This window comes from Amblyomma americanum, chromosome 10 (genome assembly GCF_052857255.1).
Source record: "Amblyomma americanum isolate KBUSLIRL-KWMA chromosome 10, ASM5285725v1, whole genome shotgun sequence".
Lineage (NCBI taxonomy): Eukaryota > Metazoa > Arthropoda > Arachnida > Ixodida > Ixodidae > Amblyomma > Amblyomma americanum.
Window position 1 is genome coordinate 55,586,270 of NC_135506.1, and position 13,227 is coordinate 55,599,496.

The 13,227-nt window shown below is 50.3% G+C and overlaps 1 protein-coding gene across 4 annotated transcripts in view; it reads right to left on the reverse strand.

Moving 5' to 3' along the window:
- Positions 1–13,227, reverse strand: part of LOC144107038 (uncharacterized) — a 439,706-nt gene that overhangs the window by 378,439 nt on the left and 48,040 nt on the right. The gene's annotated exons all lie outside the window — the stretch shown is intronic.

The window sequence follows — 13,227 nt, forward strand, 5'->3', positions numbered from 1 at the left end:
AGTATTGCTGAGCTGGTAAAGGACAAAATATTGACATATAGTGTCAAAAATAAAGAAAACCTTGCTTTGAAATGTAAGCACTCTTATTACTAACAGGTTCAGCTGGGTCTTTTGCTTTTAACCCTTGGCATGTGCCACTTTGTTGTGCATTCAAAGGTAGAAAGCTTGGTAATCCCTGTGTCAAAAGATGTTCAGCATATGCAGGAACGACTAGGCAAGTTGCAGTATGTATATTCTAGGATAATACTTTCCAAACTTGCCAACATGACCAAAAGGTAAAATTGTGCATAGTCAAATTCTCGTATTGTGTGCCCAAAATTCTGCACAGTCAAACCTAACCAAGAACAGCACGGCCATGGTTTCATTACCATGACCGTGCATAAAAAAAGAACCAGTACATAAAAAGAGGCCATAGCGTCACAACCCCATACAACTTTTCAGCAGTGATTCTTCTTGTGCACAGCATGAGACAAATGATCTGCCCACAGAAGCTGCCACTATCACTGATCGATAACAATTCATCACAATTTTTATTGAATTTTTTTTTGCCTTGTTACGCCGACTCCCTCGTGTAATGTCTCAACATCAGACCCTTGAGGAATCAAACAATAAGCTCAACGACAGCTTCTACAGCAAGGCTGACAGAGTGAAGAGAGTCATTCTAACGGGGCTAGAAGACCTAAATTGCGGAAAAAGAACGTACGGCTACGTTAAGGCATTCCTAACAGACAGGACGGCAACCATCGGGTTAGGAGAGCTCAGAACGGACAAGTTCAACACCCCAAACAAAGGCACACCGCAAGGATCAGTCATATCCCCCATCCTCTTCAACATAGCAATGAAGGGCTGGCCCGAACACTGGGGGAGATTGACGGCATACGACACGCAATGTACGCTGACGACATTACCATCTGGACAGAACATACCCCACTGGGAATGCAGGAGTACAGACTGCAAGAAGCCGCAACGTGCATAGGATGATATGTCAAAGCATGTGGATTAGAATGCTCAACAGAGAAATCGACACTTTTGAGAATAAGAAAAAGAAGGAAAATCAAAAATGAGGAAGAAGACATCACAGAAATCTACATAGAAGGGCAGCGTATCCCAGAGTGACCAAATGCAGGATTCTAGGAATGTGGCTGCAAACAAACCAACGATGTACCCACGCCCTAGCCCTGGTAAAGACAGCAACCAATCAGGTGGCTAGAATGATCGGCAGAGTATCCAGAAAGAGATATGGCATGAAGGAGGCTGACACTATCAAGCTAATGAAAAGCCTTGTGGTCAGCAGGGTGACATACAAGCTACCATAATACTACAACTGTAACCGAGGCAAAATACAACAAATCGGCACCATCCTAAGAAAGACCCTGAAAAAGGTGCTGCAGCTACTGCAATCAACAGCGCCAGAGAAACTGTTGGCCTTGGGAATACGCAACAATTTCAAAGAGCTTCAAGAGGCACAAGAAATTGCGCAGTACCAAAGATTACAACAAATCGAGACGGGAAGAAGACTTCTAGTCGGGTACTGCGGAGAATCGACCCTAAGGGAGCTCCAAAGGACCCAAGCAATACCAGACGAAGTTCGGAGAACCATCAGGGTAGCATCAATACCCAGAAATATGGACCCGAGCCTGCATGCAGCAAGAAGGGAGGCAAGGGCAGAATATGTCCACAGAACGCTGGCTACCCGAGTTGATACAGTATATGTAGATGCTGTCACATATTTGAGTCTAAGGGTAGAAGAAAGATATAAACATAAAGTAGCAACAATGGTTGACTCGAACATAAAAGAGGCCACCAGCATAACGATCAAGAACTGCACTGCAAAGCAATCGAAGCCGAGGAAGCAGCCGTAGCTCTTGCGGTAGCAGAAGGCAATAGACTAGGCAAATCACTAACAATCCTAACAAACTCACAGGCAGCATCCCAAAATTATATGAACGGCAGAGTTGGGCAAAAGGCGTTGAGAATTCTCCGCTCGAAGGACCCAAACAAAAACAACTGAAACACACACGCAGTAGTTTGGATACGGAGACACAAGAGTGTCAAGGGAAATCTGGAGGCAAACAGGATAGGTCGAGGATACGCAACAGACCGAGCATCCGGACATGATGCCGAAACAGAGGAACCAGAACCGGTAGGCCAAAAACCGATAAGCGAAGAGTGCACCGCTTTCTGGGTCTCTGCGCCTATTATCGGCGTTTTGTGCAGAACTTCTCCCAGATCGCTGAACCCCTTACCCGCCTCACGAAAGATTCCGAACCGTTTTTCTGGGGCCTGGAGGAACAGAACGCCTTTGAAGACCTCCAAACTCGTCTCCAGAGTACGGCCATCCTTGGCCACTTTGATGAGTCAGCCGACGCCAGCGCCAGCAATATCAGCCTCGGTGCGATCCTTGTGCAGTGGCAGGATGGTATCGAACGTGTCATCGCATATGCAAGGCGCACCTTGTCACGCTCGGAGGCGAACTATTTCACAACTGAAAAAGAATGCCTGGCAATTCTGTGGGCAGTGACCAAATTTCGAACGTATTTACACGGCCACCCTTTTAGAGTCGTCAGTAATCACCATTCGCTTTGTTGGCTGGCGACCCTCAAAGATCCGTCGGGACGGCTTGCACGCTGGAGCCTTCGCCTTCAAGAGTTCGATGTCACCATCGTTTATAAGTCCGGTAGGAAGCACAGTGATGCCGACTGTCTGTCTCGTGCTCCTATCGAGAATAACCGAGCTGATTCCGACGACGATTCTATTTTTCTCGGCGCCATCTCCACGTCTGTCCTCACTCAACACCAAAGAGACGACAGTGAACTACGGCCTCTCATTGAGTATCTTGAAGGAAGCGCTGCGTCACCCCTGCGAATCTTCTCATGTGGACTGTCATCATTCTGTGTGCGCGATGGCGTTCTGTATAAGAAAAACTACAACCCAACGGAAGCTGCCTATCTGCTCGTCGTACCTGCGGCCTTGCGCGACAAAGTCCTGCAGGCGTGCCATGATGACCCATCTTCTGGTCACCTTGGTTTTTCCCGCACTTTGGCGCGGATACGCCAAAAGTACTACTGGCCCAGCGTTGCTGCAATTGTCCAGCGTTACATCAGAGCTTGCCGCGAGTGCCAACGTTGCAAGACGCCGCCGACTAAGCCAGCCGGACTACTGCAGCCTATTGATTCGCCACAAGTCCCCTTCCATCAAGACAACATGGACTTACTCGGCCCATTTCCGGAGTCCTCGCTGGGTAACCGCTACATTGTGGTCGCCACAGACTACCTCAGCCGGTACTGTGAAACTAAAGATCTCCCTCATGGTACCGCTGACGAAATTGCGAGCTTTTTCGTTCAAATATTGTGCTTCGTCACGGTGCACCCATCATCATTGTAACTGACAGGGGAACGGTGTTCACCTCGGCCCTTACGCGGGAGGTTATCCCTTTGCATCCCAGGTGCCACAAACGTGGCAGTTATTTGAATTTTTTTCGAGGTAGAAAATATGCTCTAGGAACCCCGTGTTCCTAGCTGCCACGAACGTGGCAGCTGGTGCTTGCACTCACTGTCAGTAGATGGCGCCACGGGGACCGCACAACAGCCTTTTGAGCGTCGAAAACATGGACTCCACGTGCAGCCGGCCAAGGCGGTAAGTGTGCGTTATTTTTCTGTTGTGGTAACCTGAACTCTGATAATTTAATATTGAAAACACTGACAGCAGTTTTGCGGAAGTCTAGCGAATATACTTACGCAGTTTCATGTTGCTACGACTGCTCCTTGTAGAGCATTTCACTTCGTTCAGCTTACATACACATTTGTGGCAGCCAGGAAGCTGGGTCCATCCTTCCAGAGAAATGCATGAACGAGTATGATTTCATTGAGCGCTTATGTCAGAGTATTTGTGGCACCGAATTTAATTTCCATCAAGTGAACCTTCATACTCGTCTAGCAGCGACTTGTGTTGGTGCATTGATTTTGAAGAACGTTTTTTCATATGCAGGCAGCGCTTGACTGACAAAGAAATTCAAGCAATTCTTTTCGAATACCCTAGTGGAAGTGAGGACGAAAACTTGGAGGGGTCGGATTGCGATTAAGAATACACGCCGCAGGAGAGAACAGTGCAGAATGTCAGCGAAAGCTCTTCAGACAGTGAAGAAGTGCAGGTCACATCAACCAAAAAGAAGCAAACAAAGATTTGGCACTGGGTGAAAAAGGACATCAATATCAATCGGGGAGGGGAAGAAAGTGTTTTGAAGCCTGCGGATGGTTTAGAAAGAGTGAAGAGCCCCTTGAGCATGTTCCTAAAACTCGTTGACTCTGACCTCATTGAGTTCCTCACTTTCGAAACGAACAGATTCAGGACCCAAGAAAATCTCACGCGAATCCTTCCGGTGTCAGTCCTCGAGATGCGCAAGTTTATTGGCATTGTCCTTTACATGTCTGTTGTTGACCTTCCTTTTAGAAGGGTGTACTGGTCAGCGAACACTCGTCAAGCGGAAATCGCCGACTGCATGACAAGAAACAGGTTCGACGAAATCATGTCCCTATTTCATGCAGGGAACAATGATGAAGCGCGGGAAAAAGGAGAAGAAGGCTATGACTGTCTCCATAAGGTGCGACATGTGCTTACGAGCCTAAACAACACATTTTCACAAGCTGCCAAACTTGAAACTTGCGTTGCTGTAGATGAAATGATTATCCCTTTCAAGGGCAGACATTCTGAAGGTTTATATGAAGAGTAAGCCTAAGAAATGGGGCTACAAAGCTTGGGCCCTGGCAGGCCGGTCTGGATACGTATATCGGCTTTACATGTATGGTGACAACCTAATCGAAGACCCCCCGAACAGCCCGGAAGACGTAGGCGAAAGTGGGAAGGTCGTTTTGCGACTCACTCATGATTGCCCTCCGGGAACAGAAGTATTTTTCGACAACTTCTTCGCTTCCATCGAGCTTTTAAATGAAACGAAACTGAGAGGACTTGGAGCGACTGCCACCATCAGAAAAACAAGATCTGGGAACTGCCCTCTGAAAACTGAAAAAGAATTGAAAAAAGCAGAGAGAGGATCACTAGACTTCCGCTCAGAAAAGAGCACAGGAATTGTCATCTGTGCCTGGAACGACAACCGCACAGTGACAGCTGCATCAAACATCCACAGCATTGAACCTTTTGATACATGCAGGCGCTACGACAGAAAGACAAAGACTTATGTGGATGCGCAGAGGCCCAACATCATTAGGGTGTACAACCAGAGCATGGGTGGAGTAGACAAAGCAGATATGCTTCTATCATTTTACAGAAATGACTTGAAAACAAAGAAGTGGTACAAAAGGATATGCCTTCACCTTATCGATCTTGCGGTTGTGAACGCTTTTCTGCATTACCGCAAAGCGAAATCGGCAGATATGCAGCTGACTGACTTCAAGTTCCGGGTGGCACTTGGATTGATGCGCTCACTCGAGGGCATGCCCAGATTGAACCGGGATGGTGATGATCCTGTGCCTGCGAGTGTTGTGTCACCAACTGGTTCACTGAAGGCATCAGGCTCAGCAGCTGGAGTTGTTTCAAAGAGAGCCCATCATGTTGAACATTCTGTGCGGCACGACAATGTTGGCCATTGGCCAGTGAAAGTGGCGCAAAAAAACGGCCCCATGTGCAAGTTAAGCTCATGCACCAGGCGCACAAGGTTTTTTTGCAAAAAGTGTTCTGTGTATTTGTGCGTGGATGCACTAAAAACAACTGCTTTGAGAAATTTCATGCATCCTAAATTTTCGAAGAATTTCTACCCCCCACTCCTAGCTGCAACGTTTGTGGCATAATAAAATTTCCTATAAAATGAAGAGGAATCGTTTTAACTTTTTTCACGTGTCTTTCCATGAACATGAACTCTTTAAAAATATAGATTTCAGCAATCTTCACCTCGTGAGACACCTGTGGGATATAAAGGGTTATGCAGCTTAGTGGCACAAGTCACCGCAAAACAACAGCTTACCACCCTCAAATGAAAGGACTAACCGAACGGCTCAACAAGACAATCGCCGACATGATTTCCATGTATGTCGACGCAGACCATCGCAACTGGGATGCCATACTCCCTTACGTCACATTTGCCTATAACACAGCTCTACAAGAAACGACATGTTTCACTCCATTTCGTTTAGTGCATGGTCGCGAAGCCACAACCATGCTGGACGCCAAGTTGCTTCCGACTAGTAGTACCTCATCTGTTATGGGTGCAGCCCAATTCGTTCGTCACGCCGAGGCCACCCGCCAACTCGCCCGACAGCGCGTCCGGCACCAGCAAGCCCTCAACGCTCGCCGCTATAACCTCCGCCACTGAGCTGTTAGTTATCAGCCCGGCGAACAAGTCTGGGTTTGGAGCCCAATCCGCATGCGTGGGCGCTCCGAAAAGCTTCTGCGCCGATATTTTGGCCCCTACGAGGTACTCTGCCAAGTCAGTGAGGTGAACTATGAAGTTGTCCCCCAGGGAACAGTTCGCTCCTCTAGACGGCAGAACACCGAAGTCATCCATGTCGCATGGATGAAGCCTTACCAAACCCGCTAGCGCTTCAGGTGTGTCTACACCAGCCGCCGGAACATTCGCCGTCCCTTGCCTTCCTGCTTCTCATTGTTGCGGCACCGAGTCGTTGCCCTTCAGAGAGGGGGAGTAATGCCACAGTACCAAGCAATCCAGTGGCGCCATACTGCGGCCGAACTGTTTTAGATGGGACTTGACATGCCTTGCGCACTGAAGGGGCTAGAGGTTTCGTCTTCTTCCTCACCCGAGCTCCCTGCTGTCTTGCACTCCCAGCACGTCTAATTGAACCTGGTTTGAGTGCTTCGACCGTTTGTCGGTGACAATACGATAGCTCCATCAGCTTTCGCATCGTTGTGGAACCTCGACAGGATCTGCCACAAGGAGAGTGCTAAACTTGCTAGCAAGCCACAGTGGCTATCAAATTCAGCTGACTGGGTCAGAAGGGCAAAAGAAACGTCTCGGCGCTGAATGTTGCAGTTGTAATCTGCACTAAGACACCTCAGTTATCTTAAGGAGTTATGCAACAGGCTAAGGTGTGACAGTTACATTTATATTATTAGAGTAAAATCAAGGCTTCTCGGCAGATTCTTTATTCTTAGGAATAACGTTGACAGTACATTCCATGGGGGTTTGCGGCAGGTGTGCACGGCAAGTTCTATGAAGTCGTCATCGTCAGTCGTCCGCGCTTTCCTCTCCTCCTCACCCGTTCGCCTCAATGCTCCCATCGCGCCGCCGACGCAGGATGCGTTACGCGCCTGCGGCCAAGGTGAGTTCCATGTCACACTTTTTCGGCGCAGTTTTGGAGGGTTGGCGTCGGCACGTATCGCTTTTTCCTCAATAAAGGAGGGAGCGGCTGAGCGCTGAGGAGCAGAGTTATTTCAATTTCTGGCCACAGGTGATAACGACACCACACATCGTCAGTTCCAGCGAAATTAGTCCGCCAATACACATGGGATGTCCACCACATTGAGGTCGAAGCTGACGCGTCTCTCTGGTAGTATACAAAAGAGCAAACAGCAACCAGAATAGCTGTTGTGAAAACACTACAACCCATCTACAATCTCATCTTGGGAAACATTACGGGTGCAAGAAGTGTCGGGGACCCCGATCCAGAGTGGAGGTTAATCGATGTTGAAGAACACCCAAAAGAGGAAAGGCCCTCGACAGCTCAGGTGGGTGATGGGGCAGTCAATTTCTCGTCGGCCGTGGAGACAAGGGCTCAGGCGACAGCCCGAGCAATGCAGCGTCCGCTCTACTCCCGTTACGATGTGCCTGAGCGTAACACTGGGCGAAATTGCAATTAGGCAAAGAGAAGACCCAAGCTTGAAGGCCTGCTTCGAAAGAGTCGGGGGAAAAAGTGAAAAGAGGAGTCGTACGTCATTCGAATATCAAATGGTAAACGGTCTTCTGTACAGGGAATGCATATTTAGCTCAGGAAGGCGGGTCCAACAGCTCGTGTGGACGAAAGGTATGAGAGAGACCGTGTTGCGCTTAGGTCATGACGCCATTATGGCCGGACAGCAAGGTGTTCAAAAAACGGTGTCTAGGATCACCGAGGAGTTCTTGTCCAGAGTGACGTTAAACGCTCCGTTCGCTCATGTGACGTGTGCCAGCGCACAGTTCCAAAGGGAAGAGATGATCCCGTACCTCTGGGCAAGATGCCAGCCATCAACCTACCGTTTCAACGAGTGGCTATTGACCTTATGGGGCCAATCTCTAAAGTATCTGCCTAAGGCAATAGATATGTGCTTACTCTGGTTGACGTGGTCACTCGTTATCCTGACGCTATTCCACTGAGGACTATTGACAGTATCCAAGTGGCGGAGGGTCTTGTGGAAATGTTTTCGCGTTATGGGTTCCCGGGGGAAGTTTTGAGTGACCGGGGCTCGAACTTCACGTCAGAACTAATGAAGGAGGTTAACCGCCTTTTGTCAGTAAGGCAGTTACTGACGCCTTACCATCCCATGTGTAATGGGCTTGTAGAGCGGTTCAACGGCACCCTCAAAAATATGATCAAGAAAATGTGCCAGGAGAGACCTACTGATTAGGATAGATATCTTCCAGCTCTTTTGTTCGCTTACCGCGAAGTACTGCAAACGAGTCCTGGTTTCTCGCCTCTCGAGACGTTATATGGGAGAACCGTTAGAAGTCCACTTGCAATACTCAAAGAGCTGTGGGCTAATAAGGAGACTGCATCAGATCTCAAGACAACATACACGTACGCTCTTGAGTTTGGGGACAAAATGGCGGAAACATGCAGGCTTGCACATCAAGGCCTGGAAAGGGCTCACGAACGCTATAAGGGCTACTATGACAAGAAAGCCACTCACAGGAATCTGAATCCGGGCGACAAGGTTCTCAGCCTGCTACCCACAGATCAAGACAAGTTATTGATCCAGTGGAAGGGCCATTACCGTCTGACGCGGAAGAAAAATGACACGGATTATGAGATACTGATAGATGACACAAAGAAGGTTTTCCATGTGAATATGTTGAAGAAATACGAAGAAAGGGGTCCTGTACAATATGCCCCAAGGGTAGCATGCTCGGTAGTGGCCGAGGAGACAGATGATGTTGCCGATGTGCCCACGTGCAGTGGGAAGAAAACTGCAGGATTGGGTAAGGCACTAATGAACCCCAATTTGATTGAAGACAGACGATCACAGCTCTGCTCCAAATCAAGGGGGAGGTGTTTTCAGATGTGCGGGGCAAAACGGAGGTCATGTGCTGCAAATTAGACCTCTCTACAGATAGAGCCATTTGGCTCTAGCTATCTCTGGAATGTATCTTTTTGGTGTTGTTGTTGATTTGTTGTTGTTGCTATTATGTTATTATACAAGGAGTGTGTTGTTGACATCAACATGTTTATTAAGGACTCTGTACGGACAACGGCAGTGGTGTGTTAATGTTCCGAAAATGCAGTTTGGTGTGCTGTATTAGTGGTGTGCTTTTGGTGTGTGCTGGACATCTGCGGTGTGTTGTGTGCTGGGTACGGAATCGCCACAGAAGATAGTCGGTTGGCTGAATGGCTTGAAGATGAGGATGACGTGAGCAGTTTTTCATGGAAAAACTCTTGAGAGGGGCCCTTGTCACATATAATAGGGAGTCTAAAATAAAATTATGAAGGAAAGAGGTGTGAAGAAGGCGACATGTATTAACTGAAGCCTAAAGAAGATGAAGCATTCGGTGAGGTGGAGAGAGATTATTGGTGGAGCATTCAGTGAGGTGGAGAGATGACTGGTGGAGAAGAGAACGAGAAGACGACGACAAGGCTTACGTGGACTAACACCAAGGCTATAAAAGGGTGAGGGAGAGCGAGGCACGGGGGGATGAACAGAGAAGCGGAGGCCCGGCGGGGCAGGGACGCTTCGGCTGGAAGAGAGCGACGCTGGCTACTGCTCCGGTGAGCTCGTGTTCTAAAGCTTCGCTTCGTGGGCTTCCTGCCGTTCCTGAGCCCGTTCCAAGGAGTTAACTGAGGACGCTACCACCTGGGGTGTCTCCAGCGCTGTTGCCACTCATCCGGGTGGTGCCGCACCCAATGCCAACACCGGCATCACCTCCACGGGCGCTTGGACCGGGAGCTTGTACGACACAGCCAACGACGCCGCCAGCGACGCCAGCCCAAGCGCGTCGAACGCCACCTTGACGCCGGCTAATGGAGCCATACAATGCCGCAGCCACACCGAACCAAGCGTGCGCACGAACGCCGACCACTAACAGTAGAACGCTAGTAGTAGACGCTGGTAGCAGTGTTTCCGGGTCGTGTGTATTTATAGTCTTTGTGTTTTGTGTTAGTTTTGTGTGCTAGTGCGTGTGACACGTAGAGTGTATTAAATGTGCATCTGTGTGGGTACACCTGTCGCCTAGTCCATTCTTTCGGTCCGAGTGTTCTCCGGGGAGATCCGTGACAGCAGCTTATAACGAGCTTATGGAGTACCGGCCGGCCACTGTGGAAGACCAGCAGGACACAGATATGTGACAAGAACGTATCATATGTCGCGATTTCTTAGCTCTTGGTTTGTAGAATCCTATGATTGCACACGTTTGCATTACCTTTGCAGTTTCACGATGTTCACTTTTAGCCAACTTGAGGTTGTTACTTGCAAAGTCGCACGCACTTCTCAAAAACTGCATTTGTGCATAGGCCTTATTACATCTGCCTGTGTCTTGCCACAGGCGGATATAATGTGGCTGCAGTGCAATCAATATTAAACAGTAGCGACAGTGTCTTCAGAATTGCAGTCATGCTGTGCTGCTACACGTGTTACATCTTGATGTAACACGTGTAGCAGCACAGTAGGCTTAACAGCGTGGCAGTGGAACTGTCGCAGCCTCGGAAGGAAGAAGGCAGTCATCCAACAGCACATCGCACATGCCGCGCGCAAGTCGGACGCGATCCTATTACAAGAAACACTCACCGACGCACCGTCCCTCCCTGGCTACAGAGTGCACAAGGGCCAGCCCGACGGGAGAGGCCTGTGCACCCTGGTCAGGAAGGGACTCACGTTCGTTGAGTACGAGCTGCAAAGCAATATCAAGATCGAGCACACCCTCACCGAAATCATCCCGGGCAAGAAGAGAAAAGGAAGCATATTTCTGCTCAACATCTACAGCAACCCATCGCAGAGAAAACAGATTCAAAACAATACTGCACAGAGCCAGCACCGCAGCAGGCCGCAACACGCTGATCGTCTGCGGCGACTTCAATGCGATGAGCCCAGCCTGGGGCTACTACAAGTACACAGCAAAGGGCCGCGACCTGTACCAAAACGCCATGGAACTTGACTTCACCCTTATCACAAACCCGACGCATCCGACGAGAATCGGTAACTCTGTCCCGGGACACCACTCCGGACCTCACGCTCGTCAAGAATGACGTCAGGAGCGCGATCACCTGGGGAAACACGGGAACAGACCTCAGCAGCGACCACACCATCGTGGAAATCAGCATACCGGAACACGACACCAGCATCAAAACACACACATGGATAGACTGGGATGCCTTCCGAGACGCCAGAAGCCAGAAGACAGACGCTGACGACGAGATCGAAGACAGAGTCATGGACGGCCGAAATCACCAAGAGCATACGCGACGCGACCAAAGAAATTGAAACGGACGCGGCGATTGATAAAGTAGACAGCCGGCTAGCGCATCTAATCGAAGCCAAGCAGTCGATACTTAGTCGCTGGAAGAAACAACGGCTCAACCGCAGACTCAGAAGGAAGGTGGCGGAGGTCAACCAAGCGATCAAGGAGCACTGCCGCGCGCTATGCACGCAACAGTGGATCGAGATCTGCAACGCGGCAGACGGGCAGATGCATAGCGGGAAGTCGTGGAACCTGCTGTGGCACCTGCTCGACGAAACCAAGACCAAGTCGCACCAAAGAGACAGACTCGCCAAGCTCATACATCGGGCGGTCTCGGTACACGGCGCCGACGAAGTCACCAGGCGCATCAATGCAAATACCTGCCCACTACACCCACCGAACAACACGCGCCGTACGGCGTCCTACCCAACGCGAAGCTCGATCGTGACATCGAAATCGAGGAGGTCCGCGCGGCCCTGCACGACCTCAACAGCCGGTCGGCAACTGGCCTGGACCTTGTCACGAACAAGGCGCTCAAGAACCTCGACGACGGCTCGGTTGAGAACCTCGCAAAATACTTCAACAAGTGCTGCAGAGCAGCCGCGCTACCAAAGCAGTGGAAGACAGCCAAGACTATCCTGATACCCAAGCCGGGGAAGCCACCGGACATGGACAACCTCCGGCCCAGGGCAAGGTGCTGGAGCACGTCCTGCTCAACAGGTGGCAAGACTACTTGGAATGAGAAAGGCTGTACCCGGCCACGGTGATCGGCTTCAGACAACACCTAAGCACGCAGGACGCGATGCTGCAGCTCAAATACCAAATCATAGACAATGGCGGCAGCACCCGCGACAACAAGGCAATCCTGGGGCTCGACCTAAAGAGCGCCTTCGATAATGTGAAACACTCGACGATTCTGTCCCAAGTCTCTAAGCTCAACATGGGCGAAAGATCCTACAATTACATCAAGGACTTCCTCACGGACAGGACCGCCGAGCTACGAGCAGGCGACCTACACACGCAAGAGAAGAAGCTCAGGAGCACTGGCACACCGCAGGGATCGCTCATTTCGCCGATGCTGTTCAACCTGGTAATGATCGGAGTGGCCGAGAAGCTCGCGGACATCGAAGACGTCAGGCACACCATCTACGCGGACGATATCACACTGTGGGTGACTGGCGGCAGCGACGCCCACATCTTCCCCAATTGCCCTGGCCGTGCCGGGGACAAAGGGCCTCGTTTCAGCGGGCCTGGCCCCGTGGCAAGACGGCGGGCATCATCAATCAACCCTCCCGAGCACATCCCAGGACAAGGGACCACTTTCCCGGCCTTTTAGTGACCTCGCGTTCCGGCCTTGAGGGGCGAGTGTCATTTGATGGAGAACGGAGGTCGGTGACCCGCGGGAACCGTAAGCGGGCCATAGACCGTCTACCACAGCCGACGCTACCTCGAAGACAACCTTCTTTCCCTCGGAATAAACACGTGAGGGGGGCGAGACCATAAGTGCGGTGGTGTGTTTGTGCGCCCAAGTGAAAGCCCTAGGCCCCTCCCACTCCGGCTTGGGCGTCCTCACCCTAGGGAGTGTGGGGAGAAGAGGATATAAAAATCGACCAGGA